We start from the raw sequence: 22130 nt of genomic DNA, 5'->3' as shown, positions 1-22130 counted from the left end.
GGTCGAGAAGGGTGTACACCCAGTAATACATGTTGGCCAGAATATGTTTTAAGTGAGGGTCATGGGAAAGGCAGCCTAACATGAAGTCAGCCATGTGTGTCAGGGTTCCAGTACGCAAAACATCGCTGTCCTCACTAGGAAGATGACTTTCAGGATCTTCCTCCTCCTCCTCCTCCTCTACAGCCCATACACGCTGAACAGAAGAGAGGCAAGCAGCATGGGTACCCTCTACAGTATGCCCAGCTGTCTCTTCCCCCTCCTCCCCCTCCTCCTCCAAAACGCGCTGAGATATAGACATGAGGGTGGTCTGGCAATCAAGCGACATACTGTCATCCCCCATCTCCTGTTCCAACCGCAAAGCATCAGCCTTTATGCCGGAGGAGGGGGAGGGTTTGGAGGAGGTTGCAGCAAACTGCTCAGCAAGCAAAGCAGCGGGATGGTAACACTAATGATTGCTGCTCACCATCTGGGTAGACTCCTCAAAGTTTCCGAGGATCTAGCAGATATCTGCCATCCATGCCCACTCCTCAGTAAAGAATTGCGGAGGCTGACTAACACTCCACCGCCCATGTTGCAGCTGGTATTCCACTATTGCTCTACGCACGTCGCACAGCAGTCGGTGCTCTGGCAGCTGAAACCAACGTGGCAGCGTCCGTGGTGGACTTGCGGAAATGTGCGCATACGCGGCGCACCTTGCCGAGGAGGTCAGACAAGTGGGAGTAGTTTTTCAAAAACCGCTGAACCACCAGACTGAAGACGTGAGCCACAGCTCGGGGGCCATATGTATCGTCACCTAAGCTGATTAGTTTTAGAACAGCTTGCTGACGCTTGCCCACTGCTGTGCTGCCGCGCACTACCGACTGCTGGCGACGTGCTCACACTTCTTAATTGAGAGATAGACGTGGCGGAGGAGGAGGGGGAGGGTTTGGAGGAGGTGGCATAAAACACCGCAGATACCAGCACCAAGGTAGGACCCACTATTCTGGGTGTGGGTAGGACGTGAGTGGTCCCAGGCTCTGACTCGGTCCCAGTCTCCACCAAATTCACCCAATGTGCCGTCAGGGAGATATAGTGGCTCTGCCCGCCAGTACTTGTCCACGTGTCTGTGGTTAAGTGGACATTCCCAGTAACCGCGTTGGTGAGGGAGTGATTGATGTTGCGGGAGATGTGCTAGTGTAGGGCTGTGATGGCACACCGGGAAAAATAGTGGCGACTGGGGACCGAGTAGCGTGGGGCCGCGCGCCATCATGTTTTTGAAAACCTCCGTTTTCACAAGCCTATATGGCAGCATCTCCAGGCTGATTAATTTGGCAATGTGCATGTTTAAAGCTTGTGCATGTGGGTGGGTGCTGGCGTATTTGCACTTTCGCTCAAACGCTTGTGTTAGCGACAGCTGAACGCTGCGCTGAGAGACATTGCTGAATAGAGTGGAGGACGGTGGAGGTGAGGGTATGGGTGCAGGCCGGGAGGCACTTGTGCCTGTGTCCTGGAAGGGCGATTGAATCTGTATGGCAGGCTGGAGCAAAGGGGAAGAGGCAGTGGTGTGACCTGGAGGCAGTGACCACGCATGCAGGTGGTGATGAGGCTGGTAGTGGTGGCTCCCCAGCTGATCTAGGTGCGACACAGGTTGCACACCACTGTTCATCGGTGTCCGCACTCTCACTAAAAAACATCCACATCTTTGAACACCTAGCCCTCTGCACGGAGGCTTGCCGCGAGGGGCTGCTTTGGGAAACAACTGGGGGATTCTTCGCTCTGGTCCTGCCTCTACCCCTGGCCACTCCCCTGCCTCTTCCAACCTGTACTGCTGCTGCACTTGCCTCCCCCTCTGAAGCCCTGTCCTCAGTAAGTTTAGCAAAGCAGGTGGGGTCAGTCACCTAATCGTCCAGCTGCTCTTCCTCCGAATCCTCTGTGCGCTGCTCCCTCGGACTTACTGCCCTTACTACTACCTCACTGACAGACAACTGTTTCTCATCATCCTCATCCACAAAAAGCTTTTGAGACAGTTGCCAGAAGTCCCCAGCCTCATCACCCTGACTCCGGGAACTTTCCCAAGGTTGGGCATCGGTCACGACAAACTCCTCAGGTGAGAGAGGAACCATTTTTTCCCACTCATGGCAGGGACCCGAGAACAGTTCCTAGGAGTCCGCCTGCTCAACAGAATATGTCATTTTCATGGAGCGAGGAGGCTGGGAGGAAAGAGGAGCTGCAGCCAGAGGATTCAGAGTTGCAGTCCCTAGGCCGGAAGTAGTGGACTGCGTAGAAGACTGGGTGGTGGATACATTGCTGGACGCATTTTCTGCCATCCACTACAGGACCTGCTCACACTGCTCTGTTTGTAATAAAGGTTTACCACGCGGACCCGTAAATTGTGATATGAAGCTGGAGAGCCTCTCTCCTAATCCCACAGCAGCCGGCTGTGATTCACCATGACCAGGAACTCGGCCTGTGCCCACACCCTCACTTGGACGTCCATGTCCACGTCCTCGACCCTTACCCCTACTCCTCATTATGGCGGATTAAGAATAGAGCAGGGCCCAAATAAATTACCCCACTGTACAGCACTGACAACTGTGGCTTAATTCACCGCACACAGAGACTTGTAGATAGCAGTGGCTCTATGCTGTGACTTGAAAAAATTAACCCGCTGTCTTGCGCTGATACCTAGGGGTAATTTACTGCTCACAGAGACTTGTAGATAATAGAGGCTGCATGGAGTGGGAAAAGACTCTAAAGCCAGTGGATAGTGCTGGTAACTGCGGCTATCTCAACCCCAACAAGGAAAGGGTATTGTGAGACGCTCTGCACAGCAGCAGAGCTGAAATACTTTGCAGTGGCCCAGGAAATATTAGAGTACTGTTTAGCGGTGAGATCTCTGTCTAATGCACTGCAGACAGAGAACGGTATAACTGAAGTCATTCGCTGCAGGCTAGGAAATATTAGAGAGGAATTTCATGGTGAGAGCTGGTTGTACGGCACTGCAGGCTGAGAACGCAATTACTGAAAGGCTGGGAACAGGCCTGGATGCATAATACAAAAATTGATGCACTACAACTCCCAGAAAGCCACAACTATAATGCACACAGATGTAGCCCTAAGAAGGACCGCTAGGGTTCTTGAAGACAGGATCCTACTCTAACACGTTCCCTTTATAAGTAGCTCCTTCCCTAAACTCTGCATAATACACTGCAGGCGGAGAACGCTATAGTTGAAATGGCCTGAACAGCCCGAGATGCTTAAGAAAAAAATTGGTGCACTACTGCTCCCAGCTAGCCATAACAGTAATGCACACTATGAAGTGTAGCCCTAAGAAGGACCTGTGAGGTTCTTGAAGACAGGATCCTACTATAACACTTTCCCTATATCAGCAGCAGCACTTTCCCTAACCTCTGCCAGCATGTTTCTGAGGCGAGCCTCGGGCGGGACCAGTTTAAGTACTCGGCGGTCACCTGATCTCGCCAGCCACTCACTACCGTGGGGTGGGATAGGGCTGGCACGTCACAGCAGGAAGTGGTAATGCCTTCCCCGCATGTCTATTGGCTAGAAAATGGCGCTAAACATGCGGAGAAGGAAATGCAAGATCCAAGCCCGATATGAATTATATTTTCAGAATCGGGCAGGCCAGCTAAGAAAAACACACGTAAACACATTGAGGTTCGATGTCTACAACACCTCCAAACAGCGTGTCTGCGTATCTGGTGTTAGGGAAATCATCAGAGAGATTTCATAGTGTTTCATTGCCAGGTCCAAATTTAAGAGAAGCTGTGTACACGAATCCCTGACACATGACACCATCTGTATCATCCAACAATGAACTCTTCTGCCTTTACTACAGAGCAAACAATGTACATATAAGTTCCTTTACACATTATCAGTCATACATGCCCCCTGTAACCAGAAGAAGTCATGATTGGCTCTAGGTGCTAATGGTTTAACATATGTTAACACCTCAAGGCGTCACTCCGAACATGTAGTTCCCAGGAATAGAGAAACTTAGTACTGTATACACTGTTCTAGCAGTTTATATATGCATAGGGGATTAGAAACCATCTAGACATTCCTAAGCCAAACTATGAGCCTACATCTACATACCAGTGTACAACATGAACTGAGTTAGCCATTTAGATGCTGGTTATCCACTAAAGAGGGAGATATACCAGTATCTACATACATATATACATATACGTGTTTGCCTAGGCTGATGTGAGAACCATGTATTATTACTATAACAGTCCCTCCTTTTGTTTCTTAGATCAGCTAGAACAGCTAGCCAGGTACTTACAAATGCGCTTTTGACATGTGCTGGAATTCCTACACAACTTCCCTGGATCCCCCGTCTGGTGTCTTTACACATTTCACCCCCTCCCCCCCCCCCCCCCCTGCCCCGTGCTCCCAAGAAAAAGTATCTTGGAATAGTGCTGTAGAAACAGAGAGTTGATATACAGCAAATTCAATATCAAAGTCAGTACCTAAAACCTCATAAAACATAACAAGGACAGCTTTGTCAATAGTCTTAGAGATGAATCCTCAAGGCACGGAATAGTGCTGCAGTCAATACAATACGAGGGGCTGCTGATAAGTCTTTGGCTTTACCCAGAAAGAAACGAGATAGGAAGATGACACGTTACATTTATTCCACATCCTCTCCACTGATGCCAACACACTTTTTACATCGGTATTCTAAGTTCTGTAAGCCTTGCAAAAAGAAAAATTTCGGTTGTGCCTCGAACCAGTCATCCGTAGCAGCCATGGCATCAGAAATGGTGTGAAATTTGGTACCCTTGAGGTGTTTCTTTAGGTTTGGAAACAGATGATAGTCGGAGGGAGCTAGCTCTGGTGAATAAGGTGGGTGGTCAACCAGCTGGAAGCCTAGCTCCACCAGTTTTGCCGTGGTCGCTCGTGCAGTGTGAGCAAAGGCGTTGTCTTGCAGGAACGAGATTACTTTGGAGAGCTTGGCGCGCCTTTTGGCATTCAGAGCTGCCTTCAATTGGTCCAAAAGTTCAATGTAATACCTTGCATTGATGGTGGATAGAGATGAGCGAGCACCAAAATGCTCGGGTGCTCGTTACTCGGGACGAATTTATCGCGATGCTCGAGGGTTCGTTTCGAGTAACGAACCCCATTGAAGTCAATGGGCGACTCTAGCATTTTTGTATTTCACCGATGCTCACTAAGGTTTTCATGTGTGAAAATCTAGGCAATTCAAGAAAGTGATGACACAGAAACGGATAGGGCAGGCGAGGGGCTACATGTTGGGCTGCATCTCAAGTTCACAGGTCCCACTATTAAGCCACAATACCGTCAAGAGTGGCCCCCCCCCCTCCCAACAACTTTTACTTCTGAAAAGCCCTCATTAGCATGGCATACCTTAGCTAAGCACCACACTACCTCCAACAAAGCACAATCACTGCCTGCATGACACTCCGCTGCCACTTCTCCTGGGTTACATGCTGCCCAACCCCCCCCCCCCCCCCACCCACCCACCCATGACCCAGTGTCCACAGCGCACACCAAACTGTCCCTACCCAGCCATCAGCTGCCCTCATGCCACGCCACCCTCATGTCTATTTATAAGTGCGTCTGCCACAGGAAAAGCAGGCACACACTGCAGAGGGTTGGCACGGCTAGGCAGCGACCCTCTTTAAAAGTGGTGGGGCGATAGCCCACAATGCTGTACAGAAGCAATGAGAAATCCAATCCTGTGCCACCTCCATCAGGAGCTGCACACGTGGGCATAGCAATGGGGAACCTATGTGCCACACACTATTCATTCTGTCAAGGTGTCTATATGCCCCAGTCAGACTGGTAATATGTACCTTAACAGTAACCGCGTTGGTGGTAATGTGGTGGTGACTGCGGACCTAGTAGCACGGTTGTATTTTGTTGGTTTTCGGAATGTGGCCAGGATTAAGTGGGCTGTGGCGGGGGGATGGTGGGAGGGCTCTCTTGTTGTGTCGGTAAAGGTGAAATTCTTGGACTGCCACCAGACGAACCAATACAAAGGCATTTGCCAAGAATGTTTTCATTGTTGGAGGAGGAGGGGGATGTTTTTGAGGCACTACGTGTCCTCTCCACGTGTCCGTGGTTATATGCACCTTAACAGTAACCGCGTTGGTGGGAAATGGCCTCGCCGCCATCATGTCTTTGGGAAGCCTCTGTTTCCACACCCCAGAGACATACCATTAGCAGCGGTATAGGCAGAGCCCATAATTTGTAACATTTCAGCCGTAGCATTAGGACAGGCCCCACTAACATATCACTAGCAGCATTATAGGGGGAGCACAGTATTAGTTCCATTTCAGTAATAGTAGCACTCAAGACAGGCCCCAGTAACAATTCCGAAGCAGCAGTATAGTGGGAGCGCAGTCTTAGTTCCATTTCAGTAGCTGCAGTATAGCCAAGGCCCAAGTTACATTTATGTAGCTAAAGTGTAGGCCAACCCCACACACCTTTCTGTACCATGAGTGCAGGCGAAGAACATAGAAATTGCTATGATTACACTGTAGGTGAGGGCCCAAAAAAATTGGTGTACCAACAGTACTAATGTACCTCAGTAAAAATTGCCCATGCCCAACCAAGATGGCAGGTGAAACCCATTAATCGCTTTGGTTAATGTGGCTTAAGTGGTAACTAGGCCTGGAGGCAGCCCAGTTTAACGAAAAATTGGTTCAAGTTAAAGTTCCAACGCTTTTAAGAGCATTGAAACGTATAAAAAATTTTTAGAAAAATTATATGAGTGAGCCTTGTGGGCCTAAGAAAAATTGCCCGTTCAGCGTGATTATGTGAGGTTTCAGGAGGAGGAGCAGGAGGAGGAGGAGGAATATTATACACAGATTGATGAAGCAGAAATGTCCCCGTTTTGGATGGTGATAGAGAACGATGCTTCCATCCGCGGGTGCAGCCTACGTATTGCTTAGGTATCGCTGCTGTCCGCTGGTGGAGAAGAGAAGTCTGGGGAAATCCAGGCTTTGTTCATCTTGATGAGTGTTAGCCTGTCGGCACTGTTGGTTGACAGGCGGGTACGCTTATCTGTGATGATTCCCCCAGCCGCACTAAACACCCTCTCCGACAAGACGCTAGCCGCAGGACAAGCAAGCACCTCCAGGGCATACAGCGCTAGTTCAGGCCACATGTCCAGCTTCGACACCCAGTAGTTGTAGGTGGCAGAGGCGTCACGGAGGACGGTCGTGCGATCGGCTACGTACTCCCTCAGCATCCTTTTACAGTGCTCCCGCCGACTCAGCCTTGACTGGGGAGCGGTGACACAGTCTTGCTGGGGAGCCATAAAGCTGTCCAGGCCCTTAAAGACTGTTGCACTGCCTGGGCTGTACATGCTGCTCGATCTCCGCACCTCCCCTGCTACCTGGCCCTCGGAACTGCGCCTTCTGCCACTAGCGCTGTCGGATGGGAATTTTACCATCAGCTTGTCCGCCAGGGTCCTGTGGTATAGCAACACTCTCGAACCCCTTTCCTCTTCGGGAATGAGAGTGGGAAGGTTCTCCTTATAGCGTGGGTCGAGCAGTGTGTACACCCAGTAATCCGTAGTGGCCAGAATGCGTGTAACGCGAGGGTCACGAGAAAGGCATCCTAACATGAAGTCAGCCATGTGTGCCAGGGTACCTGTACGCAACACATGGCTGTCCGCACTAGGAAGATCACTTTCAGGATCCTCCTCCTCCTCCTCCTCCTCAGGCCATACACGCTGAAATGATGACAGGCAAGCAGCATGGGTACCGTCAGCAGTGGGCCAAGCTGTCTCTTCCCCCTCCTCATCCTCCTCATGCTCCTCCTCCTCTTGAACGCGCTGAGATATAGACAGGAGGGTGCTCTGACTATCCAGCGACATACTGTCTTCCCCCGACTCTGTTTCCGAGCGCAAAGCGGCTGCCTTTATGGTTTGCAGGGAACTTCTCAAGATGCATAGCAGAGGAATGGTGACGCTAATGATTGCAGCATCGCCGCTCACCACCTGGGTAGACTGCTCAAAGTTTCGAAGGACCTGGCAGATGTCTGCCAACCAGGCCCACTCTTCTGAAAAGAATTGAGGAGGCTGACTCCCACTGCGCCGCCCATGTTGGAGTTGGTATTCCACTATAGCTCTACGCTGCTCATAGAGCCTAGCCAACATGTGGAGCGTAGAGTTCCACCGTGTGGGCACGTCGCACAGCAGTCGGTGCACTGGCAGATTAAACCGATGTTGCAGGGTGCGCAGGGTGGCAGCGTCTGTGTGGGACTTGCGGAAATGTGCGCAGAGCCGGCGCACCTTTACGAGCAGGTCTGACAAGCGTGATTAGCTTTTCAGAAAGCGCTGAACCACCAAATTAAAGACATGGGCCAGGCATGGCACGTGCGTGAGGCTGCCGAGCTGCAGAGCCGCCACCAGGTTACGGCCGTTGTCACACACGACCATGCCCGGTTGGAGGCTCAGCGGCGCAAGCCAACGGTCGGTCTGCTCTGTCAGACCCTGCAGCAGTTCGTGGGCCGTGTGCCTCCTATCTCCTAAGCTGAGTAGTTTCAGCACGGCCTGCTGACGCTTGCCCACCGCTGTGCAGCCACGCCGCGCGACACCGACTGCTTGCGACGTCCTGCTGCTGCTGACACATCTAGATTGCGAGACAGAGGTTGCGGAGGAGGAGGAGGAGGAGGGTGCTTTAGTGGAGGAAGCATACACCGCCGAACATACCACCACCGAGCTGGGGCCCACAATTCTGGGGGTGGGTAGGACGTGAGCGGTCCCAGGCTCTGACTCTGTCCCAGCCTCCACTAAATTCACCCAATGTGCCGTCAGGGAGATGTAGTGGCCCTGCCCGCCTGTGCTTGTCCACGTGTCCGTAGTTAAGTGGACCTTGCCACTAACCGCATTGGTGAGGGGGCGTACAATGTTGCGGGAGACGTGGTCGTGCAGGGCTGGGACGGCACATCGGGAAAAGTAGTGGCGACTGGGAACTGAGTAGCGCGGGGCCGCCGCCGCCATCATAGCTTTGAAAGCCTCCGTTTCCACAACCCTATACGGCAGCATCTCAAGGCTGATAAATTTGGCTATGTGGACGGTTAACGCTTGAGCGTGCGGGTGCGTGGCGGCGTACTTGCGCTTTCGCTCAAAGACTTGCGCTAGCGACGGCTGGACGGTGCGGTGCGAGACATTGCTGGATGGGGCCGAGGACACCGGAGGTGAGGGTGTGGGTGCAGGCCAGGAGATGGTAGTGCCTGTGTCCTGAGAGGGGGGTTGGATCTCAGTGGCAGGTTGGGGCACAGGGGGAGAGGCAGCGGTGCAAACCGGAGGCGGTGAACGGCCTTCGTCCCACCTCGTGGGGTGCTTGGCCATCATATGTCTGCGCATGCTGGTGGTGGTGAGGCTGTTGGTGGTGGCTCCCCGGCTGATCTTGGCGCGACAAAGGTTGCACACCACTGTTCGTCGGTCGTCAGGCGTCTCAGTGAAAAACTGCCAGACCTTAGAGCACCTCGGCCTCTGCAGGGTGGCATGGCGCGAGGGTGCGCTTTGGGAAACACTTGGTGGATTATTCGGTCTGGCCCTGCCTCTACCCCTGGCCACCGCACTGCCTCTTCCAACCTGCCCTGCTGCTGCACTTGCCTCCCCCTCTGAAGACCTGTCCTGAGTAGGCGTTGCACACCAGGTGGGGTCAGTCACCTCATCGTCCTGCTGCTCTTCCTCCGAATCCTCTGTGCGCTCCTCCCTCGGACTTACTGCCCTTACTACTACCTCACTGCAAGACAACTGTGTCTCATCGTCATCATCCTCCTCACCCACTGAAAGGTCTTGAGACAGTTGCCGGAAGTCCCCAGCCTCATCCCCCGGACTCCGGGAACTTTCCAATGGTTGGGCATCAGTGACGATAAACTCTTCTGGTGGGAGAGGAACCACTGCTGCCCAATCTGAGCAGGGGCCCGAGAACAGTTCCTGGGAGTCTTCCAGCTCCTGAGCATATGTCATTGTAGTGGAGTGAGGAGGCTGGGAGGAAGGAGGAGCAGCAGCCAGAGGATTCGGATTTGCAGCAGTGGACGGCGCAGAACTGTGGGTGGACGATAACTTGCTCGAAGCACTTTCTGCCATCCACGACAGGACCTGCTCACACTGCTCATTTTCTAATAAAGGTCTCCCGCGTGGACCCATTAATTGGGCGATGAATGTGGGGACGCCAGAAACGTTCCTCTCTCCTTATCGCGCAGCAGTCGGCTGCGATACACCTGGATCATGAGCTCGGCCTGTGCCCACACCCTCACTTGGGCCTACGCGTCCTCGGCCACGTCCATGTCCTCTAGGCCTACCCCTACCCCTCAGCATGCTGTATTACCAGTGATTTCCCAGGCAGGAAATAAATTGGCGCAAGCCTGCAGGACAAATAGAATGTTTCCCTTTTTTTTTAAAGGGAAGGCCGGCCCACTGACTATATTCAATCAGATAAGAAATCTGTTCCACAGAAATGCAGTTATATGAAGTGCAGCAGAGCGGTGATTTTCCCCAGGCAGGCAGGAAATAAATTGGCGCAAGACTGCTGTTAAACGTAGCTGGCTGCGTATGATTTTTTTACTATCTCCACCCACCACACACGTACACAGAACGCTGAGGACTGACAGAGGCAGGCCACATAGAATTTTTCCCTTTTTTTTTAAAGAAAAGGCCCACTGACTATATTCAATCAGATAAGAAATCTGTTCCACAGAAATGCAGTTATATGAAGTGCAGCAGAGCGGTGATTTTTCCCAGGAAGGCAGGAAATAAATTGGCGCAACACTGCTGTTAAACGTAGCTGGCTGTGTATGCTTTTTTTACTATCTCCACTTACCACACACGTACACAGAACGCTGAGGACTGACAGAGGCAGGGCACATAGAATTTTTCCCTTTTTTTTTAAAGAAAAGGCCCACTGACTATATTCAATCAATAATATATGTCTTCTGGCCCTGCCTACACAATTCTCTCCCTGTAGTATTACTGCAGGGCGCAATGCTCTGCACAGCCGATTTTGAAAAACAAAATATGCAACACTGCTAACAGCAGCCTGCACAGTACTGTTAAATGTGGCCCTAAGAAGGACCGTTGGGGTTCTTGAAGCCTACACTCACTCCTAACACTCTCCCTGCCTAACCACCACTTCTATCCCTGGACTATTACTGCAGAGCGCAATGCTCTGCAGACAGTCGATTTTGAAAAAAAAAAAAAATTGTGCAACACTGCTAACAGCACCCTCCACAGTACTGCACACGGATAGATGTGGCCCTGAGAAGGACCGTTGGGGTTCTTGAAGCCTACACTCACTCCTAACACTCTCCCTACAGCAGCACCAGCAGCAGCACTTTCCCTCAGCTAACTCACAAGGCATCTGAGGCGAGCCACGGGAGGGGCCGACTTTTATACTCAGGTGACATCTGATCTCCCCAGCCACTCACAGCAGGGGGTGGTATAGGGCTTGAACGTCACAGGGGGAAGTTGTAATGCCTTCCCTGTCTTTCAATTGGCCAGAAAAGCGCGCTAACGTCTCACAGAGGAAAGTGAAAGTAACCCGAACACCGCGTGGTGCTCGTTAAGAGTAACGAGCATCCCGAACACCCTAATATTCGCCCGAGCATCAAGCTCGGACGAGTACGTTCGCTCATCACTAGTTATGAACCATCAAATCTGGGCTCTAGAGCTTTGCGGACATATCTTTTGGTAACCATCAAATCTCCATAATGAGTTCCTTCTAAGCTGTCAGGATCTGGAAGGGAAGCAAACACTCGAGAATGTACATTAGTTAAAGCGTTTTGTGAGAGCAATAATACAGTTTGTCAAGGTACCATGCTGCATCTGGAGTTATCGCGGTAAATACATTCCTATCCTTGGGGCCGACTCAAAATGTTCCTCATATGGGCTGAGGCCTATTCTGTCAGGTGTGTACCTTATGGAGAAGAGTGATGGGGAGGCTCTCGGTCCAGGGTCTGTTGAGCTCTGCCATGGCCTTCTGGATCGTGGTTTCTAAGGTACCATTTAAGCTCTCTACTCTACCACTGCTTTTTGAATGGTATGGAGCATTAAAGGCCTGTTCTTCCACAGGAGAAGTGATACAGAAAGTAATTAAAGAGTTGGGGGTAGGAGTACCTTGGTCACTCTCAGTTGTCTCTGATACACTGTATCTGTATACCACCTCAGATATCAGTTCTTGGTGGTGGCATTTGTGATTGGGTAGGTCAGACTGGCTACCCTGAGAACAGGTCTAAGCAGACTAGAACAAACTCATACCTGCCTATCTTTGGCAGTTGGATGTAGTCTACTTGAAGACACTGGAATGGGTAGTCGGGATGAGGGGTGCACTGCATGGGAGCCTATACAGACCTACCCACATTGTTCTATGCATAAATCATGTAGCCCTGTATGTATTTAGCTGCCGTGACCCTAAATCCTGGTGCATACCAGTGACTAGCAAACACATCTGTCATAGCTTTCTTTGACAGGTGTGTATTTCCATGGGAGGCCGGAGCCATGATGGGATAGGGGCCTGTTGAAGACAGAGCTTGTTGGATACCATCCATTTATGTCCAGGTGTCTCTGCCCTTCCCGCTGGTTCCCATTGTTCCTTTTGCAACTGTATCAACAGGTCATAATCCACTGGGGTGACTTCTGAGGGGATACCTGTACTGCTGCAACCCTGAAGGATCAAGTCTGGGCTTCTGTTTGGCTGTCTTCACAGCTTGCCAAGTTGCATTTTCAGGTCACTCTCTTGGGCAGCAAGAGGGCTTCCATAAGTTCCTGTACACCTCTAGTGTTTTTAATAGCTTTTTCATTTGCTGTCAAGAATGACCTTGGTCTCCAGCTGGGTCCATAGTCATGAACAATGCCATAGGCATAGCGCGAGTCTATGTAGACATTAGCTCTGTTTTATTGAGCATGCTTGCATGCTTCTTCCAGGGCTCACAATTCAGGTTCTCGGACTGACATGCGAGATGGAAGGGGTTCGGCCATGACCACATCATGTAAGGAGAGCACAACATAACCTGTATAGATCCTGCCTTCTTGACCATACCTCAATCCATCCACAAAGAGTGCAATATCAGGGTTGTCTAATGACTGCTCAACATGACTGAATCCATTGTCACATGGGCCCTTAGCTAGTGCATAGTCATGTGAAAGGAAGAAAACATCAGGTAATTATAACCCCTTCTCCACTCCTTTTCCAGATGCAGCATGGCAGCTGGGTTGAGGCTGTTGCAACACTGACACATTGAGTGGCATGAACAGGGCGCAGTGTAGGCGAAAGTGACATTCTGTGGACCAATGTCTAAGCGAAACCTATGACAGTGTTGACTGAGACATCATGGAGCCAAAATACTGTCATTGAAAAATTGAAACCTATCTCAGAACTTTTGTCCAGCTGCAGCTATTGTTTCCAACACAAGAAGGAACCACAAGCAATATACTTAAAAGGCTTGCTATTCCCAGGGCTAGCCATTAGTTTCATTGTAATATTTTTCTCATAATAGAAACACTCAGGTCTCACATAAAGGTAATCATCAACTTTTCCCCCTATTAAATGACATTATCACTCTGAAAACACAACAATAGCACCATTTAACAATTATACACATGCCCAGCAAATCACTGAACGTACATTTACACAAATAACAGCAAGAATATACCTTAAGATCCTTGTACCTTAGTGTTTTAGAAGAAGTTTGTGCAAATAACAGTTATTCACTTCATCATGTTCATCTTCATTACAAGTCTCTATTGATTTCATGCAAGCAGAGAACAGCTCCCAGACTCCTACATTAGAAGGTCAGTCCCCCTTTTCCCCTCACCCTTCTGTGAGTCTGGGAGGAAGCAGCTTCATAAGGACCAAGCATTCAAATGAAAATGATTATTTAACCATTTGTGAGCTAGCCATATTACACAGAGACAGCACTCAAGCTATTGTCTTTCAACCTCATTTAATACTATTTAATACTATTAGTCTGTCCTGCTGCCTACTATCCCCGATCCTTGTCAGTGCTACTGTCACCCATAGCAACCTGTTCCCTCACTACCTGACACTTATCGTAAAGAGACCATACATACCCTCTTTCCCTGAAAATAGGACCTAGCATGATTTTTTTTAGAATTTTTAAGGATGCTTGAAATATAAGCCCTACTTCAAAATAAAGCCCTGTTTACAGTTAATTTAAAAAGTCAATTTAAATACTGTCCAGGCAGCCATACATGTAAAAAGGTAAAAAAAAATGAGCAAAAAATTAATATAAGACACTGTCTTATTTTCGGGGAGATAGGGTATTCCTCTGCCATGACTAAATATCCCACAGTATCATACTGACCCTATCTTATAGCACACACTTAAGATAGACAACATATCATCAAGACACAGAGGACACAGGATGGAGGGGTTCTAAATATTTCTACACAATTCAGAGAAAGCACTTATCACTGGTGTTCTGTACCATAATCAGAGCAAGCATTGGGATGCTAGGTAAAAGGTACATCTCAGGGAGGTGAGGAGCCAGACTGTGCCTGCTATGGAGCTAAGATGGAGCTTGGGTGGTGGCCGAAGGTATTGTTACACAAGATTCTAAAATAGCCGCAGGACATAACTGACACTAAAATGGCCACCTGGGGCATGGCCCGACTAAGAGCACTATCAAGCCGGGAAAGCATCTCATCATGCCTTGCTTGTGTACAATACCACCAAGTCCATCCAAGGGCTTGTATGGGAGTAGGGCCAGCGTAATAGGAGCAAGCGCATCATGTGCTGCCTCCTTATCAGAGGGGGCAGCATCACCATTTGACTTCCCATTATCCACAAGGAAGAAGCAGCCACCACCTCCTTCTCCAGGAGGCAATAACTATACAGGAATCCACCATTTTTATTCCAATACCCTTTCTATTTTCCATTATCATCACATTCTTCCAGAACGGCTCACTTAGCCTAACATCAAACTTTTTCAACTTGCTCACATTCTGGTTCTCTTCTATATGAGGTACCATCTGCGGTGCTGTGTAACATTTTCAACATCCATCTGTTTGCTACCTATTATCCATTTAATATGATCTATATACGCCACACAACTATTCCAGTAATACAGTATTGTGCTACTCCTAGATCACCCATCATTCAGCAGGGACGCGAACCTTTGCTTGGAATGCCTATTTTATAAAAACCTTTTGAGACTACGCTCAGCATACCATCAGCGTTTCGTCAAACACTGGAAAACTGGATGAATGGCAAACAAAAAAACCTAATACATCACCCGGCCATTCCGCAGTGTTCCCAGGAATAGAAACTTAGTGCTGTATACACTGTTCTAGCAGTTTCTATATGCATACAGGATTAGAAACCGCTATCTCTAGACATTCCTAAGCCAAACTATGAGCCTACATCCACATACCAGTGTACAACATGAACTGAGTTAGCCATTTAGATGCTGGTTATCTACTAAGAAGGAAGATATACCAATATGTATATTATACATATACATACATACACGTGTTTGCCTAGGCTGATGTGAGAAACATGTATTATTATTATAACACTGGGCATAATGTATGTGTCTTGCTTGGTTTCGCAGAATAGATAAAATCATGACTGGAAATATGCCAGGCACAATTTCCCAATCGGAGGCTTTTCTGCGAAGATATGGTCAAAATGGGGCATTATGATTTACCACAAATCCATATGCATTTACCCCACTCTTCTCTGAATGACATCAGGGGGGCGGAGGGGGGGGGGGGGTGTTTTAATAAATTTTATATATACATATATCTGCATCACCAGTCTCTTTTTAGAATGAATCTGCAATTTATCAGTTAAACCTTGCTAGTTTTAAAACAAACCTTTAAACTCCAAGGATTGTGTTCATAATTCATAGTCCGGATTCCAGCTTCCCTTAACAGTTGGCGGTGGCTATGTGTGTGTATGTGAGCGGCATTGTAGTGAGAAGGTACAAGCTCACAATATGAAAGAATCTGTCTCAAAATGGCTGCTAGATACAAAATGGAGGATTATAAGATGTAAATAAGCTTGTGCGTAGTAAAACAATAATTCAAAGCAGAAATAAGTTTAGAGCAGAAGGTACGGTACAGTGTCTAATGATCTGTTTCTGTTCTTCCGAGAAAACAAGTCTGGGTGCCTGATGTACAATTGTTATCAGAAGAAGCCCCCCACGCCTCCAGCTTTCAACAAAGGAACTGGCTGTGCTGACCATCTCAATCACAAGGGAAGCACCAGACACGCTGGATAAACAGATATTTTGAAGGACATTTCATAGACTCTCACGCTATGCAATTGCCGAACAATGTATAACTCATAATCTGTGTCTAACCCCATAAGATTAACGCTGTGACTAATGAATCATTCCTTTCCTGTACTGAAGGCTTTAAAAGACTGAATAAATGCTCAGTGCGCACTCGTCTTATGCCAGGAGAGAACCAGTATACTTGCCGTATCTGAGGAAACCGATAACTGTCTCTGAGTTTAGTTCTTGGTTTCCCTGGTGCACCCAGGTACTGACTAATTTGGACCTCTAGACCTGAAAGGTTATGTGACCGTGCAGCGGTCCTTAACAGTAGCGTGATGGAGTGCGTTAGGCCCACCAATCAGGCCCACCCCAATGCCCCGCTGCCAGTGGTAAAGAAAAGACACCACACACGGAGGTCTGGTATAGTTCCTCACACGGGGACATAGCTGCGCACTTTATTACAGATTACATGGGGTCTTATACCCTTTGGTCACATCACTAGGAATGGGTGATGGGCTCATTGGCTCAAATTCACTGAATAACCATATATGTGAAGTCCGCATTTCCGCCTGAGGCAGTGATAGTTATATACGTAGTTAAACAGTCGTTATCTTGATACGGCACTTTTGGGAAAACAGCCAAGCACACGACCTTCGTATCCGGTTCTTCCTTGCGGTGTTCAAGATACATTTTGTCTTCGCCTTGCAAGGCCTTTGGAATATCTGATGTAAGGCGACAGATTAAGTTTTTCTCATTTTAGCTTTGAATAGAACTTGCATACAGGTATAATAGCATAAAAAATAGAGATGAGCGAACGTACTCGTCCGAGCTTGATATTCGTGCGAATATTAGGGTGTTCGGGATGCTCGTTACTCGTAACGAGTACCACGCGGTGTTCTGGTTACTTTCAGTTTCCTCTCTGAGACGTTAGCGCGCTTTTCTGGCCAATTGAAAGACAGGGAAGGCATTACAACTTCCCCCTGTGACGTTCAAGCCCTATACCACCCCCCCTGCAGTGAGTGGCTGGGAAGATCAGATGTCACCCGAGTATAAAAGTCGGCCCCTCCCGCGGCTCGCCTCAGATGTCTTGTGAGTTAGTGAGGGACAGTGCTGCTGGTGCCTGAGCTGCTGTAGGGAGAGCGTTAGGAGTTAGTGTAGGCTTCAAGAACCCCAAAGGTCCTTCTTAGGGCCACATCTACCTGTGTGCAGGCTGCTGCTAGCAGTGTTTTGTTTTTTTTTTTCTCAAAATCGGCAGTGCAGAGCATTACACCCGGCATTAGGGACAGAAGTGGTGCTTAGGCAGGGAGAGTGTTAGGAGTGAGTGTAGCCTTCAAGAACCTCAACGGTCCTTTCTAGGGCCACATTTAACTGTGTGGAGTACTGTGCAGGCTGCTGTTAGCAGTGTTGCATTTTTTTTTTTTTCTAAAAATCGTCTGTGCAGAGCATTGCACCCTCCATTGATACGACAGGGACAGAATTGTGTAGGCAGGGCCACAACACAGTTATTGTTCATTGAATATCCGCAGTGGGGCCCTCCCTTTGCAAAAAAGCAGGGAAAAAATTATATTTGGCCTGCCTGTGTCAGTCCTAAGGTCTCCGTGTACGTGTGTGCTGCGTGGAGAACGTACAAAAATCAAATGCAACCAGCTACGGTTTACTGCAGGCTTGCGCCATTGTCTTTCCTGACTGGCAAATACCTGCTCTGCCAGAGTTAATAACTCTGCTACACTAAAGTTGTGTGACACTTTTTCAGTGCCACATCACAGTTATAAAAGTTATTGTTCATTGAATATACGCAGTAGGGCCTTCCCTTTGCAAAAAAGCAGGGAAAAAATTATATTTGGCCTGCAGGCTTGCGCCAATTTATTTCCTGCCTGGGAAATCAAATCACTGGTAATACAGCATGCTGAGGGGTAGGGGTAGGCCTATAGGACGTGGACGCGGCCGAGGACGCGGAGGGCCAAGTGAGGGTATGGGCACAGGCCGAGCCAGTGCGGTGGCCAGGGGTAGAGGCAGGGCCAGACCGAATAATCCACCAACTGTTTCCCAAAGCGCCCCCTCGCGCCATGCCACCCTGCACAGGTCAAGGTGCTCTACGGTGTGGCAGTTTTTCACAGAGACGCTTGACGACCGACGAACAGTGGTGTGCAACCTTTGTCGCGCCAAGATCAGCTGGGGAGGCATCACCAACAGCATGCGCAGGCATATGATGGCCAAGCACCCCACAAGGTGGGACGATGCCTGTTCACCGCCTCCGGTTTGCACCACTGCCTCTCCCCCTGTGCCCCAACCTGCCACTGAGATCCAACCCCCCTCTGAGGACACAGGCACTACCGTCTCCTGGCCTGCACCCACACCCTCACCTCCGCTGTCCTCGGCCCCATCCAGCAATGTCTCTCAGCGCAGCGTCCAGACGTCGCTAGTGCCACAGTTTGAGCGCAAGCGCAAGTACGACGCCACGCACCCGCACGCTCAAGCGTTAAACGTGCACATTGCCAAATTGATCAGCCTAGAGATGCTGCCGTATAGGCTTGTGGAAACGGAGGCTTTCAAAAGCATGATGGCGGCGGCTGCCCCGCGCTACTCGGTTCCCAGTCGCCACTACTTTTCCCGATGTGCCATCCCAGCCCTGCACGACCTGACAGAGCAGACTGACCACTGGCTTGCGCCACTGAGCCTCCAACCGGGCATGGTCGTGTGTGACAACGGCCGTAACCTGGTGGCGGCTCTGCAGCTCGGCAGCTCGGCAGCCTCACGCACGTGCCATGCCTGGCCCATGTGTTTAATTTGGTGGTTCAGCGCTTTCTGAAAAGCTACCCCCACTTGTCATACCTGCTCGGAAAGCTCTGCGCACATTTCCGCAAATCCCACACGCACGCTGCCACCCTGCGGACACTGCAACATAGGTTTAATCTGCCAGTGCACCGACTGCTGTGCGACGTGCCCACACAGTGGAACTCTACGCTCCACATGTTGGCCAGACTCTATGAGCAGCGTAGAGCTATAGTGGAATACCAACTCCAACTTGCGCGGCGCAGTGTGAGTCAGCCTCCTCAATTATTTACAGAAGAGTGGGCCTGGTTGGCAGACATCTGCCAGGTCCTTGGAAAATTTGAGGAGTCTACCCAGGTGATGAGCGGCGATGCTGCAATCATTAGCGTCACCATTCCTCTGCTATGCATCTTGAGAAGTTCCCTGCAAAGCATAAAGGCAGACGCTTTGCGCTCGGAAACAGAGCCGGGGGAAGACAGTATGTCGCTGGATAGTCAGAGCACCCGCCTGTCTATATCTCAGCGCGTTGAGGAGGAGGAGCATGAGGAGGATGAGGAGGAGGGGGAAGAGACAGCTTGGCCCACTGGTGAGGGTACACATGCTGCTGGGCTGTCATCCTTTCAGCGTGTATGGCCTGAGGAGGAGGAAGAGGAGGAGGAGGAGGATCCTGAAAGTGATCTTTCTAGTGCGGACAGCCATGTGTTGCGTACAGGTACCCTGGCACACATGGCTGACTTCATGTTAGGATGCCTTTCTCGTGACCCTCGCGTTACACGCATTCTGGCCACTACGGATTACTGGGTGTACACACTGCTCGATCCACGGTATAAGGAGAACCTGCCCACTCTCATTCCCGAAGAGGAAAGGGGTTCGAGAATGATGCTATACCACAGGGCGCTGGTGGACAAACTGATGGTAAACTTCCCATCCGACAGCGCTAGTGGCAGAAGGCGCAGTACCGAGGGCCAGGTAGCAGGGGAGGCGCAGAGATCAGGTAGCATGTACAGCGCAGGCAGGGGAACATTCTTCAAGGCCTTTGCCAGCTTTCTGGCTCCCCAGCAAGACTGTGTCACCGCTCCCCAGTCAAGGCTGAGTCGGCGGGAGCACTGTAAAAGGATGGTGAGGGAGTACGTACCCGATCGCACGACCGTCCTCCGTGACGCCTCTGCCACCTACAACTACTGGGTGTCGAAGCTGGACACGTGGCCTGAACTCGCGCTGTATGCCCTGGAGGTGCTTGCTTGTCCTGCGGCTAGCGTCTTGTCGGAGAGTGTGTTTAGTGTGGCTGGGGGAATCATCACGGATAAGCGTACCCACCTGTCAACCGACAGTGCCGACAGGCTTACACTCATCAAGATGAACAAAGCCTGGATTTCCCCAGACTTCTCTTCTCCACCAGCGGACATCAGCGATACGTAAGCAATACGTAGGCTGCACCCGCGGATGGAAGCATCGTTCTCTATCACCATCCAAAACGGGGACATTTCTGCTTCATCAATCTGTGTCTAATATTCCTCCTCCTCCTCCTCCTGCTCCTCCTCCTGAAACCTCACGTAATCACGCTGAACGGGCAATTTTTCTTAGGCCCACAAGGCTCACTCATATAATTTTTCTAAACAATTTTTATATGTTTCAATGCTCTTAAAAGCGTTGAAACTTTAACTTGAACCAATTTTTCGTTAAACTGGGCTGCCTCCAGGCCTAGTTACCACTTAAGCCACATTAACCAAAGCGATTAATGGGTTTCACCTGCCCTCTTGGTTGGCCATGGCCAATTTTTTGGATGTACATTAGTACTGTTGATACAGCAATTTTTGGGGGCCCTCGCCTACAGTGTAATCAAATGAATTTTTAGCCCACCTGCATTAGAGCTGACATTACATCCGCTGTGTTGGGCAATGCAATGGGATATTTTTGTGCATCGCCGGTGGGTTCCAGGGAGCCACCCATGCTGTAGGTGCACACGGAGTTTAACCTACATCTGTCCACTTGTAAAGAACCCCAGTCTGACTGGGGCATGCAGTGTGGGCCGAAGCCCACCTGTATTAAGCACAGCATTACTACCTCAGCTGTGTTGGGCAATGCAATGGGATATTTCTATGTACCGCCGGTGGCTTCCTGGCACCCACCCATGCTGTGGGTCCACAGGGAATTATAAATGCATCTGTTTCCACTTGTAAAGAACCCCAGTCAGACTGGGGCATGCAGTGTGGGCCGAAGCCCACCTGCATTAAGCACGACATTACTACCTCAGCTGTGTTGGGCAATGCAATGGGATATTTTTATGTACCGCCGGTGGCTTCCTGGCACCCACCCATGCTGTGGGTCCACAGGGAATTATAAATGCATCTGTTTCCACTTGTAAAGAACCCCAGTCTGACTGGGGCATGCAGTGTGGGCCGAAGCCCACCTGCATTAAGCACGACATTACTACCTCAGCTGTGTTGGGCATTGCAATGGGATATTTTTATGTACCGCCGGTGGGTTCCAGGAAGCCACCCATGCTGTCGGTCGACAGGGACTTCACAATAGGAAGTTGTACCTGCCTGTGTCTATGAATTAAAAAGCCCGGTCTGACTGGGGCATGCAGACACCTTGACAGAATGAATAGTGTGTGGCACATAGGTTCCCCATTGCTATGCCCACGTGTGCAGCTCCTGATGGCGGTGGCACAGGATTCTATTTATCATTGCTTCTGTACAGCATTGTGGGCTATCGCCCCACCCCTTTTAAAGAGGGTCGCTGCCTAGCCGTGCCAACCTCTGCAGTGTGTGCCTGCGGTTCCTCCTCATGGCAGACGCACTTCTAAATAGACATGAGGGTGGTGAGGCATTAGGGCAGCTGAAGGCTGCGCAGGGACACTTTGGTGTGCGCTGTGGGGGGGATGGGGGGCGGTTGGGCAGCATGTAACACAGGAGAAGTGGCAGCGGAGTGTCATGCAGGCAGTGATTGTGCTTTGTTGGAGGTAGTGTGGTGCTTAGCTAAGGTATGCATTGCTAATGAGGGCTTTTCAGAAGTAAAAGTTTTTTTTTTTTGGGGGGGGGGGGCACTCTTGCCGCTATTGTGGCTTAATAGTGGGACCTGTGAACTTGAGATGCAGCCCAACATGTAGCCCCTCGCCTGCCCTGTCCATTGCT

General features: G+C 50.0%; 1 protein-coding gene across 1 annotated transcript in view; it reads right to left on the bottom strand.

The window, feature by feature from the left end:
• The window catches only part of LOC136618030 (gastrula zinc finger protein XlCGF66.1-like), a 461032-nt gene that overhangs the window by 92046 nt on the left and 346856 nt on the right, over positions 1-22130 (bottom strand). The gene's annotated exons all lie outside the window — the stretch shown is intronic.

This window comes from Eleutherodactylus coqui, chromosome 1, assembly GCF_035609145.1.
Source record: "Eleutherodactylus coqui strain aEleCoq1 chromosome 1, aEleCoq1.hap1, whole genome shotgun sequence".
Lineage (NCBI taxonomy): Eukaryota > Metazoa > Chordata > Amphibia > Anura > Eleutherodactylidae > Eleutherodactylus > Eleutherodactylus coqui.
The sequence above is the reverse complement of the archived record's forward strand: the minus strand, read 5'-3'. Positions and strand labels throughout refer to the sequence as shown.